A 13,494-nucleotide genomic window follows, 5' to 3' on the forward strand; every position below is an offset into this window, starting at 1 on the left:
CGCCTCTTCCTCTAAATACTGTGGTAGAAGCCAAGGTGCAGAGTCTTTCTTTTCTCATTAGCATTCTTTCCGAAACAGGGGCAGAGATTTTACCAGTGGGCCCATCCTATTAAGTGCCATAAAGCAGACTTGTGTGGTCTTCCGTCCTGCTCTGGAAGCATCTGTGAGTCTCGTGCTCTGGAGGCAAGGGGAAAAAATGTATTAGGTTCTCTAATATGATAATAATACCAAAGAAATTTATGGTGCCCCAGAGGAAGATAATTACAAATGGATGAAAGGTGACTATTTAATGTAGAGGCTTTTTTTTTTAGGGTATAAAAATAAATAGAAGAAAATAGAGTGCCAGTAGAACCTGCAGCAAATGGAAGGCAAATGGGCCTGTTTCACTGGTGCTCCCGCTGCAACCCACCTTCCTGCATAATGATGGCCATTTTTAACATTTCTGAGTTTGTCATTTTTCAAGTAGCTCTAAAGTCTCTTGCTTGTTTGCCAGTCTTCAAGAGGTTTCTAAAGCTCCAGGAGTGCCTTTGGCCTCGTCTTTCCTTCCTTCACCACCTCCCTTAAGGCTCTGTGGTTCTTCCCTAAAGTCAGACCCTGGGCCAGGCAAGCAGGGATGGGCACTGTGCTCCCTCCTAGTGCTCTGGCCACTGAATCTGCCCTGCTAGGACATCTGTGAACGGCTGGGGGCACTCTGTGGGCAGCCCGCAGGAGGGGTGGTAAGGGGCCAGAAGCCCATCTCCCAGGGAAGCCAGGCCTTTGCAGACACTCACTTCACGTGCCCTGGTCTCTGGCACCGCCCTTTTCCCTCCCCCACTCCAGGGCAGGTCGTCAGGAGCTCTTCCCCTGCCGAGGACACTCAGGGGCCTGTACCCCAGATGCTTGGCCCACTGCCCTCTTACTGCAGGCCGCGGCCTGCCCTGCATGACATCCCAGCCCTGCCCAGTGGGGAAGCGGCCAGGACGTTCAGTGCAGCCATGTCGGCCCCGAACTCCAGCTGCACTTCACCAAGGCCACGCAGTAGGTAAACTCTGCTCGTTTCCCTGAGTCCCGCCCCACCCCAGACTTCACTGTTGTGGAGGAGGCTGCTGACCTTCCGCCTGCAACAGTCTGCGCCTTCTACAGATGCTCTTTGATTTAACGGAGGCACCTTTTCTCCTTTGTCCTCGGCCTGCTGCACCCGCAGCGTGCTGATTTCAGTGTCCCCCATCCCGCAGGGGGGCTCTGAGGGCTCTGAGTCTTGCTCTCAGCTTTTCTGATTCCCATTCTCTCTTCATTCTGACCTCTCGTTGGTGCAGACAAGCCAGGCAGCCCCGCCTCATCACGGGCGTGGAGGAGACGACTGGTTCCTCCAGGGTAGTGGGGGTGAGATAGGGGGGCGGAAGGGCCCAGGCAGTGAGTTGGAACAGGAGGCTTGTCTTGTCCCCATCTTCCTGCAACACCGCCCCTCTCCCCTGTTCAGGACTCTTCTGAACTCACCTCCTGCTTGGACTCACCTTCCACCCTGGCCTGGAGCTTCTAACTGGCCCGCCTCCTGTTGGGCTCCCTGCTCCCCTCCGCCCGGGGTGGGGGGCCCTGCCCCTCTGCTGTTCCAGCTGAGCCCCAACGTGAGCCAGGCTTCTGACTAGGGGTGGAAGGCCCGCCTCACAGCACCCGGAGGATGTGCCTTGGGCGAGGCGCAGGGGCTCCCGTGGGCTGAAGCTCTGCCTCTGCCTGGCCCGCACTTCACTTCCTGGTTCCTGGGGACCAGCTCTCCTAGCGTCGTGCAAATAGGCAGGGCAGGCCTGCAGCCTTGGGTTTTTTTCTAGGGGTGGCACATAGTGGCCTCACCCCCTGCTGCTGTGTGGCAGGGCTGGAGTTTTAGGCCACCTCCTTCCCCCCACGGCCCCCCCCTCCCCCGACGCCCCGTTGTATCGCCACAGGGCTTTCTCCTCAGGGTCGGTCTGCCTCTGTGTCCCTTTGTTTCTCAAAATACATCACAGGGTGCCACACATGCTCACAGTCAGACGTGCTGATAAGCACTGGGAAACCTTCACTTTCTTAGAACTCTAACACAAAACAAATTTCTGCTGTTTTTCAAAGGCAAGGTCATCATGTGCAGAATTTGTTTCTTCTGAGTTTAGTTAGGGCCTGGCTGCTTGGAGACAGAGCTAACATCAGGAGTCTGGACTTTCTAAGCAGAGGTCCTGGGGAGTGGGGAGTCTCTCCCAGCAGCCAGCAGCGGGCCACTGCCTGGTGGCTGTCTGACAGGTCTCCTTTCTCAGAGGTCCTGCCCTGGGCCCCGAGAACACAACAAAGTCTTTAAAAGTGAATGATTCCAGGAGATACAGGACAGAAAAGTGAAAGGAGCTTTGGAAAAAAGTAACTTATCTGGGGAATGTGTGTCTCCAAGGCACTGCACACACACTCAGAGACAATGGTGAGAATTCAGGTCATCTGGGAAGAACCCTTGTAAATCTTTTAGATTATTTAGGCAGGAAACGGGTTTTTGGTTTTTTTTTTGCTTTCAGACTGTTCAATTTTAAGTTTCTGTGTAAAATGTGGGCATGATATTGTTATTCCTCTTCCTCCTACATGGTGGGTCTGTGGAATTCTTGTCTTCTTTTATTGGGAGAAAACCATGTCATATTGAATTTCGACACTTTTATTTAATGTCTAATCTGTGCTCAAAGCCTATTGCCTTCTTAAACAAGGCTGACGGTCTGCGTTATTGGAGCAAAAGTAGAGTGAGCAATGCCTCAGTTGATTCCTCTGTCAGTCCACGGTTTCCGCAAAGAGTTTAGCTGACAGGGAATGTGGCGGAGAAATTTCAGTAGGTCACCTCTGGGGAAATTGAACGGGTGCTTTTCTGATTCCGGACCTTCCTCATTTTATTTTGTGAGAAAACCCAGAAATGGCTCACCAAAACGAATTCACATAAAAATGATATGTAGGAGTTTTTGAATAAAAATAAGCCATAAATAAGTAATAAATCCTAGATAGGCCCATTGAAAATGGATAGCAATAATGCTGTGTTTACTGCCTTACTTCCAAAGCACAGACATTTATTATAATTCAGGGCAATTCATTGTACTAGTCTGGCATTTACAAAATTCTCATCATAGTATTAGAGTAAGACCCTATTTCCTAGGAAGCATTGTTGTAATAAACTGTAATTAGTGTCTTGTAAACAGCGGTAATTCATTTTTGGAAGGAAAAGGCATGTGGACAGCTAAATATTGTGAGCGTACCTGCTCTCTGAGCATTTCCATCAGGCTGCGGTGCACCTGGAGCGCAGGGCACCCACGCCGCCCCCCGCAGGGCTTGGGCGGAGGCAGTCAGACTCCTCGGCTCGGCTCCCGGCTGCCGTCCACCGAAGCCACTGTTTTTTCCTCTGCTGCCGCGAGGACAGCCCCTGTCGCAGCGGCGCATCCCTACGTGGCCTCTGTTGTTTTACAGCGTGCTCGTCCAGATGCACAGCAAGACAGACTCCTCAAGCCTAAGCCGGGCGGCCCACCTGGAAGAGGAAGCGGGGCAGGTGCCCGCAGGCAGGGCTCACCATGACACGGTGTGAGACCTCCGGCTACAACATGGGACCCGGGCGCTGCTCCGACCCCTCGTGTCTTGTGTTGCAGCCGGAGGGACGCAGGTCCGCAGCAGAGCCTGCTTCCCGCCAGGGACCCGACGTGGCAGCAGCACGGAGACGGCGGGAAGGAAGGTGGGTGTAGCTCCCAGAAGAGTGGCCTGGGGGCAGCCCCCGCCTGGCCCCTTCTTGGTCCGCGATCAGTCTCGGTGCAGGGCTTCGCTCACCCCTAGTCCGCGTCCGGTACCTTGTGCCAGCTGCCTGGGGCGCGGCCCGCTTCGACCTGGGCTTTGAGGCCACTTTCTGCTCCTTACCCCCGGTCCCCAGTCCAGCTCAGGTGACCGAGGCTCCACAGTGAGGCTTGAAGGACAGCAAGGAAGGCAGCTGCTCCCCAAACATCTCTCCCATTGGTGGGAAAGCCCACCGCTAAACCTGCGTTCCCATCGGGACAACAAACATTGCATTTTTACGAGTTGTCTATTAAATGTGAGTATTTTCTGCAAAGTGGTAGATTAAACCACTGCAGGCATCAGCTGGGTTTCATTGATTACGTTACTCTCCTACATGACAGGGACTTGAGAGGTAAATGAAATCAGATGGTGAATTTCTTTTTTTTTAACATCTTTATTGGAGTATAACTGCTTTACAATGGTGTGTTAGTTTCTGCTGTATAACAAAGTGAATCAGCTATACGTATACATATATCCCCATATCCCCTCCCTCTTGCGTCTCCCTCCCTCCCACCCTCCCTATCCCACCCCTCTAGGTGGTCACAAAGCACCGAGCTGATCTCCCTGTGCTATGCGGCTGCTTCCCGCTAGCTATCTGTTTTACATTTGGTAGTGTATATATGTCCATGCCACTCTCTCACTTCATCCCAACTTACCCTTCCCCCTCCCCAGATGGTGAATTTCAATAGGGAAGAAGCTCCAACAGAGGACCCTCAGGCTGGAGGTGGGAGGCATCAGAGGCAAGCTACCTTCACCATCACAGCACTGGGGTGGGAGCTGGGGACACAGGGTCCAGGGAGTGACCCCTACCTTTACAGCTGGGGTCTGTGGGTCACATTTCTGCAAAGCGCCTGCCCTAGGGTAGCATCTTTCAGCCAGCTCCAGATCAAACTCTGGTCTGACGACCATCTGCGTATGTTTCTCCCACACCTGCCCAGTCCTCAGTATAAATCATCCATTTATTCCTTCACTTTTCTCTGGCCTCGTGGTGTTCGTAGAGCCTCCTCTTTTAGCAGGAACTTACTAGGTTTTAAATGTAATAGGTTCAGTGTTTTTCCTTCTCTTGAATGATTTAGAGGGCAGTGGAATAAAATGAGAGGCTATATTTAAATGAAACTTCTGGGGAAACCAGGTTGCGGAGACGGGTGAGATGAAGTGATGATTCACAGCTGGTCCTGGAATTCTTCTCAGGCAATGCCCTTATTTAGGAAAGCAAGTTGAGATAGAAAGCGGTTTGGCAGACATCAAGGAATCAACAGAAACATTTAGATTGCCTTTTGTAGAAATGAACAATAATTTGGAGGTGGGGAGGACAGAAAAGGAAGGGGGAGCAAAGAGAGTGGGTCAAATGGTATGGGGCGTTATTGTACACTTTTAAGTTGTTTGTGTTGCTAAAGAAGAACCCATCCCGTGTCCCCTGACATTCACTAAAGTCTGTTACGCTCACAAAGGCCTTGTGTGAATGGGGTTCTGTTAGTTTCTTGGTTTTGTTGGAACTTGGTGGAAGGGCCTGAGTTTCACATTAATGGCCCATGTGAGATGGCCTGATGATTTGTAAACTGAATTAATTTAGGAAAGATATTAGTTTGGAGACCATAGCCAGGCTCATCTTTCAAGAAATTTAAGAAATCATGGTGGGGAGGCATGATGGTTAATTTATGTGTCAACTTGGCTGGGCGGCAGTGACCAGGTATTTGGTCAAACATTATTCTGGATGTTTCTGTGAAAGTGTTTTTGTTGGATGTTTTGTTGGCTGAGATTAACATTTAAATGCGTGGACTTCAAGTGAACCAGTTACCTTCCATAGGGTGAATGGGCCTCATCCATTCCTTGAATCCTAGCTAGAACAAAGACTGACTTCTCTTGAGGAAGAAGGAATTCTGCCAGCAGACCATCTTTGGACGGTCTTGAATGGCAGCTCTTACCTGAGTCTTCAGTTTGCCAGCCTACCCTGTAGGTTTTGGATTTATTAAGCCTCTGCAATCACATAAGCCGGTTTAAAAAAATATCTCCCTCTCTCTATATATGTATGTATACACCTCCTATGGTTTTCTTTCTCTGGAGAACCCTGACTAATACAGGAGAGGATATCAGATTTCCATAGATAGAAGATGAGGGTCAGCGAAAAACTTACCTAGATTATTTGAGGCAGGGAGACTCCGCTGACATATAGGTGAAGACTTATTTATTTTTTTAAAAAATTGGTCTCTAGTTTAATTCCACTGTGGTCAGAGAACATATCCTTATGATTACAATGCTTGAAATTTATTGACTTGTTTAATGGCCCAATAAATAGTCTCTGTTGGTGAATATGTGCACTTGAAAGGTATGTGTGTTCTGCTGTGGTTGGGTGGGATGTTCTGTAAATGTCAATTAGGACATCGGTGAATAGTATAGTTCATATTTTTTTGTATCTTTACTAATATTTCTATCTGCTTATTCTAAAGATTACTGACAGGGAGATCAGCTCGATGCTTTGTGACGATCTAGAGTGGTGGGGTACGGAGGGTGGGAGGGAGGGGATATATGTATACATATAGCTGATTCACTTTGTTGTACAGCAGAAACTAACACAACATTGTAAAACAATTATACTCTGATAAAGATGAAAAAAAAAGATTATTGAGAGAAGAGTGTTGAAATATTCAGGTAAGATGAAGGATTTGCTTGGTTCTATCATTTTTTGCTTTAGCTATTTCTATGTGAAAGCTTGTTGTTGGGTGCATATATTTAAGATTGTCATGTCCTGTAAAACTAAGCCTTTTATCATTATGAAATATTCCTCTCTCACTGGTGATAATCCTTGTCCTGAAGTCTACTTTCTGTCTTATTAACATAACTGCACCAGCTTTGTTCTGATTAGCATTTGTGTAGCATGTGTCTTTCAACCTGTGTCCTTATATTTAATGTGTACCTCTAATAAATAACATAGTTGAATCTTTTTTTAAAAATCCAAATGATTTTTTACTGGAACGTCTAGTTCATTTACGGTTACTATAATTGCTGACATGGTTGGGTTAAACCATTTTGTTCCTATTTTCTATTTGTCCCATCTGTTCTTTGTTCCTTGTTTCATGCTTTCTCTTGAATTAACCAATCACTTTTTGGTATTCCATTTTGTCTCTTTTATTTGCTTTTTGGCCATACTGCTTGATAAATAGATAGATTGTTAATTTAGTGGCTGTTCAAGGGATTATAGTATGCAGCCTTAAGTTATCACAAGTGACCCTGAATTCAATCATACCACTATACAAACAATATAAGAATCTTACAACTGTATTTAACTCCATTTCTTGCTTTGTGCTATTTTTTTGTTGTATATTTTACTTCTATATTTGTTATAAATACTCCATATGTTGTTTTTACTGCTTTTACTTTAAACAGTCAATAGTTTTCCAAAATCTTTCGCTTTTGAAATAGTTATGGACTCACAGGAAGTTGCAAAAGTAGTACAGAGAATCTTGTGTATCCTTTGCCCATATTCCCCCAGTGGTAATATCTAACCCAAATAATATCGAATCCAGGAAATTGATATTGGTACAATACTGTTAACTGTGCCTTATTCAGATTTCACCAGTTTTCACTGATAAGTTTATATGTGTGTGTATGTATAGTTCTATTCATTTTTTCCACATGTATGGATTTGTTTTACTACATAATCGAGATATAAAACTGTCCCATCAATACCAAGGAACTCCCTTGTGCTACCCCTTTATAGCACCCCACCCTCCCTCCCCAAATCTCTATCCTCTGGCAACCATTAATTTGCTCTCCATCTCTATGATACTGACATTTTGAGGATGCTGTATAAATGGAGTCATACAGTATGTAATCTTTTTAGATTGGCTTTTTTCACTCAGGAGAACGCCTCTGAAGAAAAACACTATCGAACACTATTGAAAGCAACTTTCTTTACAGGTGCATTACACCTGTAAAGAAATCAGTATACAGAGTAAATACTGATGTGTATTTTCCTCCTACAATTGCCTCAAGACAACAGAGCAGGAGAATAAAGAGGCAGTAGTGTGGAAAAAAAAAAAAAAAAAAAGGAATGCCTCTGAGATCCATGTAATATGTACTGTATATCAGTAGCTTGCTCCTTTTTTATTGCTGAGTAGTATTCCACTGTAGCATAGTTTGTTTATCCATTTACCCATTGAAGGATATTTGGGCTATTTCCATATTTTAGCTATTATGAATAAAGCTGCTATGAACATTCATATACAGGTTCTTGTGTGAGCATAAATTTTCATTTCTCTGAGATAAATGTCCAAGTGTGTGAGTGCTGGGTTAAATAATAAGTATATATTTCGTTTTATAAGGAATTGCCAAACTGTTTTCCAGATTGATTGTCCCATTTTACACTCCCAATAGCAATGTATGAGAGATGCGGTTGCTCCACAGCCTCACCGGCACTTATTATTTTTATTTTATGTCCTAATAGATTTGTCATGATATTTCATTGTGGCTTTAGTTTTCGTCTCTCTAATGGCTAATGATGTTAAACAACTTTTTTAATGTTTATTGGCCATCCATAAATCCTTTTCGGTGAAATGTCTGTTAATGTTTTTTGCTCATTTTCTCATTGGATTGCTTGCTTTATTACTGTTGAGTGTGTGAGTTCTCTATATGTTCTAGATACAAGTCCTTTGTCAGATACATAGTTTGCAAATATTTCCTTCCAGTCTGGGACTTGCCTTGTCATTCTTTTATGATCTTTCATAGAGCAAACTGAAGTTTAATTTATCAATGTGTTCTGTTAGGAATTATACTTTTGGTGTCATGGCTAATCACTAGTGATGTTGAATTTAGCACTAGGTTCCAAAGATTTTCCCCTGTGTTTTCTTCCGAAAGTCTTACAGTTTTACATTTAAGTCTATGGTTCATTATGAATAATTTTTTTATGAGATCTGAGGTTTAGATCAAGGTTTTTGTTTTTGTTTTGTTTTTGCCAGTTGCTCCAGCACCATTTACTGACTAGACTATCCTTCCTCCATTGAACTGCATTTTGTACCTTTGTCAAAAAATGTTGGGCATATTTGTATGGGTCTATTTCTGGGTTCTCTATTCTGTGTCATTGATCTATGTGTTCATTCCTCCAGCAGTACCACACTGTCTTGGTTACTGTAGGTATATAGTAAGTCTAAAAATTCCTCCCACTTTATTCTTCTTGTCAAAGCTGTTCTGGCTCTTCTAGGCCCTTTGCTTTTCCATATACATTTTAGAATAAGCTTGTCTTCCATTGTTTGTTAAAAGAGAAACATTGAAAATAGTCTTTTATGTTTACCCACATCTTCACTATTTCCAGGACTCTTCTTACAGGTCTAGTCTTTATAGGATCATTTCCCTTTAGCATTTTTTTGCAATGTAGTTCTGTTAGTGATAAATTCTATTTTTATTTGTCTAAAAATGTCTCTACTTTGTCTTCATTTCTGAAGGATATTTTCACTGGGTATAGTATTCTAAATTGACTAATATTTTCTTTTAGCACTTTGAAAATGTTGTTCTACTGTCTGGTGGTTTCCATAGCTTCTGATGAGAAGTTAGTCATTATTGATATTGTTCCCCTGAATGTAATGTGTCCCCCTCCCCACATTGGCTGTTTTAAGATTTTTCTCTTTCTCTTTGGTTTTCTGAAGTTTGACTATAATGTGCCTTTGTATTCATCCTGCTTGGGATTCACTTAGATTCTTGTATGTAGGCTGATGTATTTCATCAGTTTTTGAAAATTTTCATTTATTATCTCTAAATATATTTTCTCCACATCTTGTCTTCTTCTGGGACTCCATACATATGTATTGGACTGATAATGTCCCCAGATGCTCTTGCTTTTTATTATTATCTTCTCTGTGTAGTTCATTTTGAATCCTTTCTATTGACCTATCTTTGATTTCACTGATTAGTTCTTCTTCTGTGTCCAGTCTTCCGCTAAGCCCTCCAATGAATTCTTTATTAAGATATTGCATTTTCAGTTTCTATACAGAATTATTTGGTTCTTTTTAAGAGTTTCTCTTTTGGAATTTCCCATCTGTTCACCTATGTTACATATTTTTCTCTAAATTTGTTAACATATTTATAGTAGTTACTTTTAAGATCCTTACTTGGTAATACAGATATCTGAGTCATTCATTTGTCTGCATAACTTACTGTTTTCCCTCTTGATTATGGATCACATTTTCTAGTAATTTCTTTCTGAATGCTGAACATTGTAAATGATGTATTGTAAAGGCTCTGGGCTATATTGTCTTTATCTAAAGATTGTTAAGTTTTATTCTGTCAAGCAGTTAAATTACTAGCAGAGTCAGATATTCTTGATCTTGTAGCTGCTTGGTGTTAGGAGAATATATATCTATTCTCATTTTGGGGGAAATGGATTATAATAAATCTCAGTAGAAAACAGTAAGCTAACTCCTTAGGACCAATGAAGAATGCCTAATTTAAGGTCTAAGAGCTCATATGGATATAGTTGAAAAATGGTGGAGACACAGGTTTCCATGAATTTATTGAATGAGGATCTCTTCAGAATCTAGCCTAATTCCAGTCATTTTAGATATCAAGAATATTCTGGTTAGAGGTCTGAAAACTTAACCTGTTTTGCCACATCTCATTAGTCACTTCAAGTGATTCTCACCACAATTCTTAAATCTTTGTATCACAGGTCCTTGTATCACAAATAAGGAGACAAGCTTGCAAGTAGGTTATCTACAAAGATGTTTATTGCACCATTGTTTATAATACCAAAAAAAGGGGAAACAGCCCAAATGACTATCAATAAATGATCAATTAAATAAATGAACCATAAATTCTGTACAACAGAATGCTGTACAAATAATATATCTATATTTAAGGGCAAAGGAAAATGTGTTCATTCTATGTTAAATGGGAAAAGGTTAATAAGCATAGTATATAATATGACCCATTGTCCATTAACAAAATATTGGAGTATATAGGAAAAAAAGTCTCTAAGTATGTGTGTGTGTGTGTGTGTGTGTGTGTGTGTGTGTGTGTGTGTGTGTGTGTATATGTATATATATATTTTTTGGCTGCGTTGGGTCTTTGTTGCTGTGTGCAGGCTTTCTCTAGTTGCAGTGAGCGGGGGCTACTCTTCATTGCGGTGCATGGGCTTCTCATTACGGTGGCTTCTCTTGTTGCAGCGCATGGGCTCTAGGCACCGGGGCTTCAGGAGTTGTGGCTCGCGGGCTCTAGAGCGCAGGCTCAGTAGTTATGAAGCACGGGCTAAGTAGCTCTGCAGCATGTGGGATCTTCCCGGACCAGGGTTCAAACCCGTGTCCCCTGCAGTGGCAGGAGGATTCTTAACCACTGCGCCACCAGGGAAGCCCTATATATGTATTTTAAAGAAAATATTATCTTTAGAAGTAAGACAATGGATTATTTTAACTTTAATTTTTTAATATTTGCATTGAGGATCCCCAAGACCATACATTATGTTTGATGATTCACTAGTAGGACTCACAGGACTCAGAAAAGCTGTTATACTCACAGTTAGAGTTTGTTACAGTAAAACAATACATACTGAAATCAGCAAAGGGAGAGGCACATAGGATGGAGTCCAGGAAAAACTAGGACAAGCTTCCAATTGTTCTCACTCAGTGGAGTCCCACAGAAAGTGCTTAATTCTGCCAGCAACAAGATGTGACAACACATATACCGTGTTACCAACAAGGGAATCTCATAACTGGGGAATATCACTGAGGCTTGGTGTCCAGGGGTCAGTCACATAGGCATGCAGACCCCACATTCCAGAGGTCAGACTGATAACAGTGTGGCCCAAAGCCTCAGGCCTACAGAAACAGTTTTCACCATAATCACATTGTTAGCATAAACTATCTGGTGCGGCCCAAGGCTTCAGGCAGACAAAAACACTCTCACAGGCAGGATATTCCAAAGTCTCAAAGGTCCATCTTCAAGAACTAGGCCAAAGTCAAGTCCTGAAGATCTTGGGAAGGTGTGGGTTTGAACAGCGCAAGCCGCAAGCCTGCTGAGTTAACTCTTTATTGCACATGCTTTTCTTGTTTTTAGTGCTTTGCAATAACCACATATTGCTTTTATCATCACAAAATAATTAAACTAACTCCATTCTGCAAAAAAGGAAATGCATCAGAAATGTTTGTGTGCTGTCCTTCTAATATTGTTTGATGTCACCAAATTCAGACTCTATGTAACAACTTTCTGAGTTGCCAAAAGTGACATCTCAATAACTATAGGTGAAACATATCATTTTGAAATCACTTTTTTTTTTTTTTTTTTTTTTTTTGTGGTACGCGGACCTCTCACTGTTGTGGCCTCTCCCATTGCGGAGCACAGGCTCCGGACGCGCAGGCTCAGCATCCATGGCTCACTGGCCAAGCCGCTCTGCGGCATGTGGGATCTTCCCAGACTGGGGCACGAGCCCGTGTCCCCTGCATTGGCAGGCGGACTCTCAACCACTGCGCCACCAGAGAAACCCTTGAAATAACTTTCTTGCCAGGAATGATCTGAATTTTATAAACAGTCTTATGAATTTATACCAGAGAAGGCCAGGAGCCAACTGTCTTCATTTAGAAGAAGAAAACCTTAGTCCCTGGTGCCACATGCTCGGAAAGTCAGAAACAGCTACATAGGAAGGTGGCTGAAAGAATTGTTGTCACCCTAGCCACTTGAAACTCAAATAATTTAGAACCATTTAGTTCTGGTGACTGTGTTGTGAATTAAGGATTGAGGATTTCAGAAGCCTGGCTGGCTTAGAGACTGTTCATTTGCTGGCAATTCTGATCATGGACTCAGAGATCGGCACGAGCAAAAATAGTCTCTCACCCTTTTCAGTCGTTGCCATGTTTTCCTGGCCGGCAAAGAATAAAAGAGCTGTTTACTGTAGGCTAAATTCTGTGTCAAACACTTAGATTACACTCAACCTTCAGAACAGTTTTGTAGGCTATATATTATCATCCCCACTTTACAGAGAAGGAAACTGAGGATCAGTAGAAGTCTCAGGACAGTGACAACGGGATAAAATGAAAAAGAGGTCTCTTCAGTATGATATTCGATTGAAGTAATGCCAGCAAATCTACACATTTCAAACTTCTTACAACCCAGCGGGAGTACCCAGTATTGGGAAACTACCTCTGATGTCCACTGTCATGTTTAACCATCACAGAAAGGAAAGAAGTACATATATATTTTAGGATAAAACCTTTCCCTCTCAAAGACAGAAAAATGGCATAACCTAAAGAAAATTCTGAAGAGAGCAAACTACTATGAAATATTCAGCATAAAGTTGACAGTGCTTCCATAACATTTTGAATTCAGACCTGATTGTGGGTTCAGTTGCAAGAGGGTGACAGATTCTGAACAAGTCAATTGAAACTCAGTAAACAGTTGCTCCGTCCAACTCCTCAGCAGTTAATTACAGTAAGAACCCTGCTTCCTGGGATGTGTTGTTATAATAAATTATAATTAGTGGTTTGAAGCAGATACTTTTCCCTTAAAAAAAAAAAAATGTGTGTACCAGGGTAAAGAGCTCTGTTGGAGCTGTACCGTTTGAGTCCGAAAAGAGTTACGGTAGAAAATCGGTTATTCTTTTGGCAGCTGAGAAAAACTGTCAGTCAAGACTGTGAGTCAAGAGCTCCGAATATTATTCAAACAGAAGAGAATGAACCTTGTAGAACGTTCAGGGTGGAGAGGCCCTTGGAGCCTTGGCAAACGTTC

The 13,494-nt window shown here is 43.0% G+C and overlaps 1 long non-coding RNA gene across 1 annotated transcript in view; it reads left to right on the plus strand.

Moving 5' to 3' along the window:
• The first annotated feature begins 482 nt into the window (after positions 1-482).
• LOC117198016 (uncharacterized) overlaps positions 483-13,494 on the plus strand; it is a 43,516-nt gene continuing 30,504 nt past the window's right edge. The window contains exons 1-2 of the long non-coding RNA XR_004478930.2: positions 483-1,021; positions 3,436-3,694. This is a non-coding gene — a long non-coding RNA (uncharacterized LOC117198016). The remainder of the gene's footprint in view (positions 1,022-3,435; positions 3,695-13,494) is intronic.

This window comes from Orcinus orca, chromosome 15 (genome assembly GCF_937001465.1).
Source record: "Orcinus orca chromosome 15, mOrcOrc1.1, whole genome shotgun sequence".
NCBI lineage: Eukaryota > Metazoa > Chordata > Mammalia > Artiodactyla > Delphinidae > Orcinus > Orcinus orca.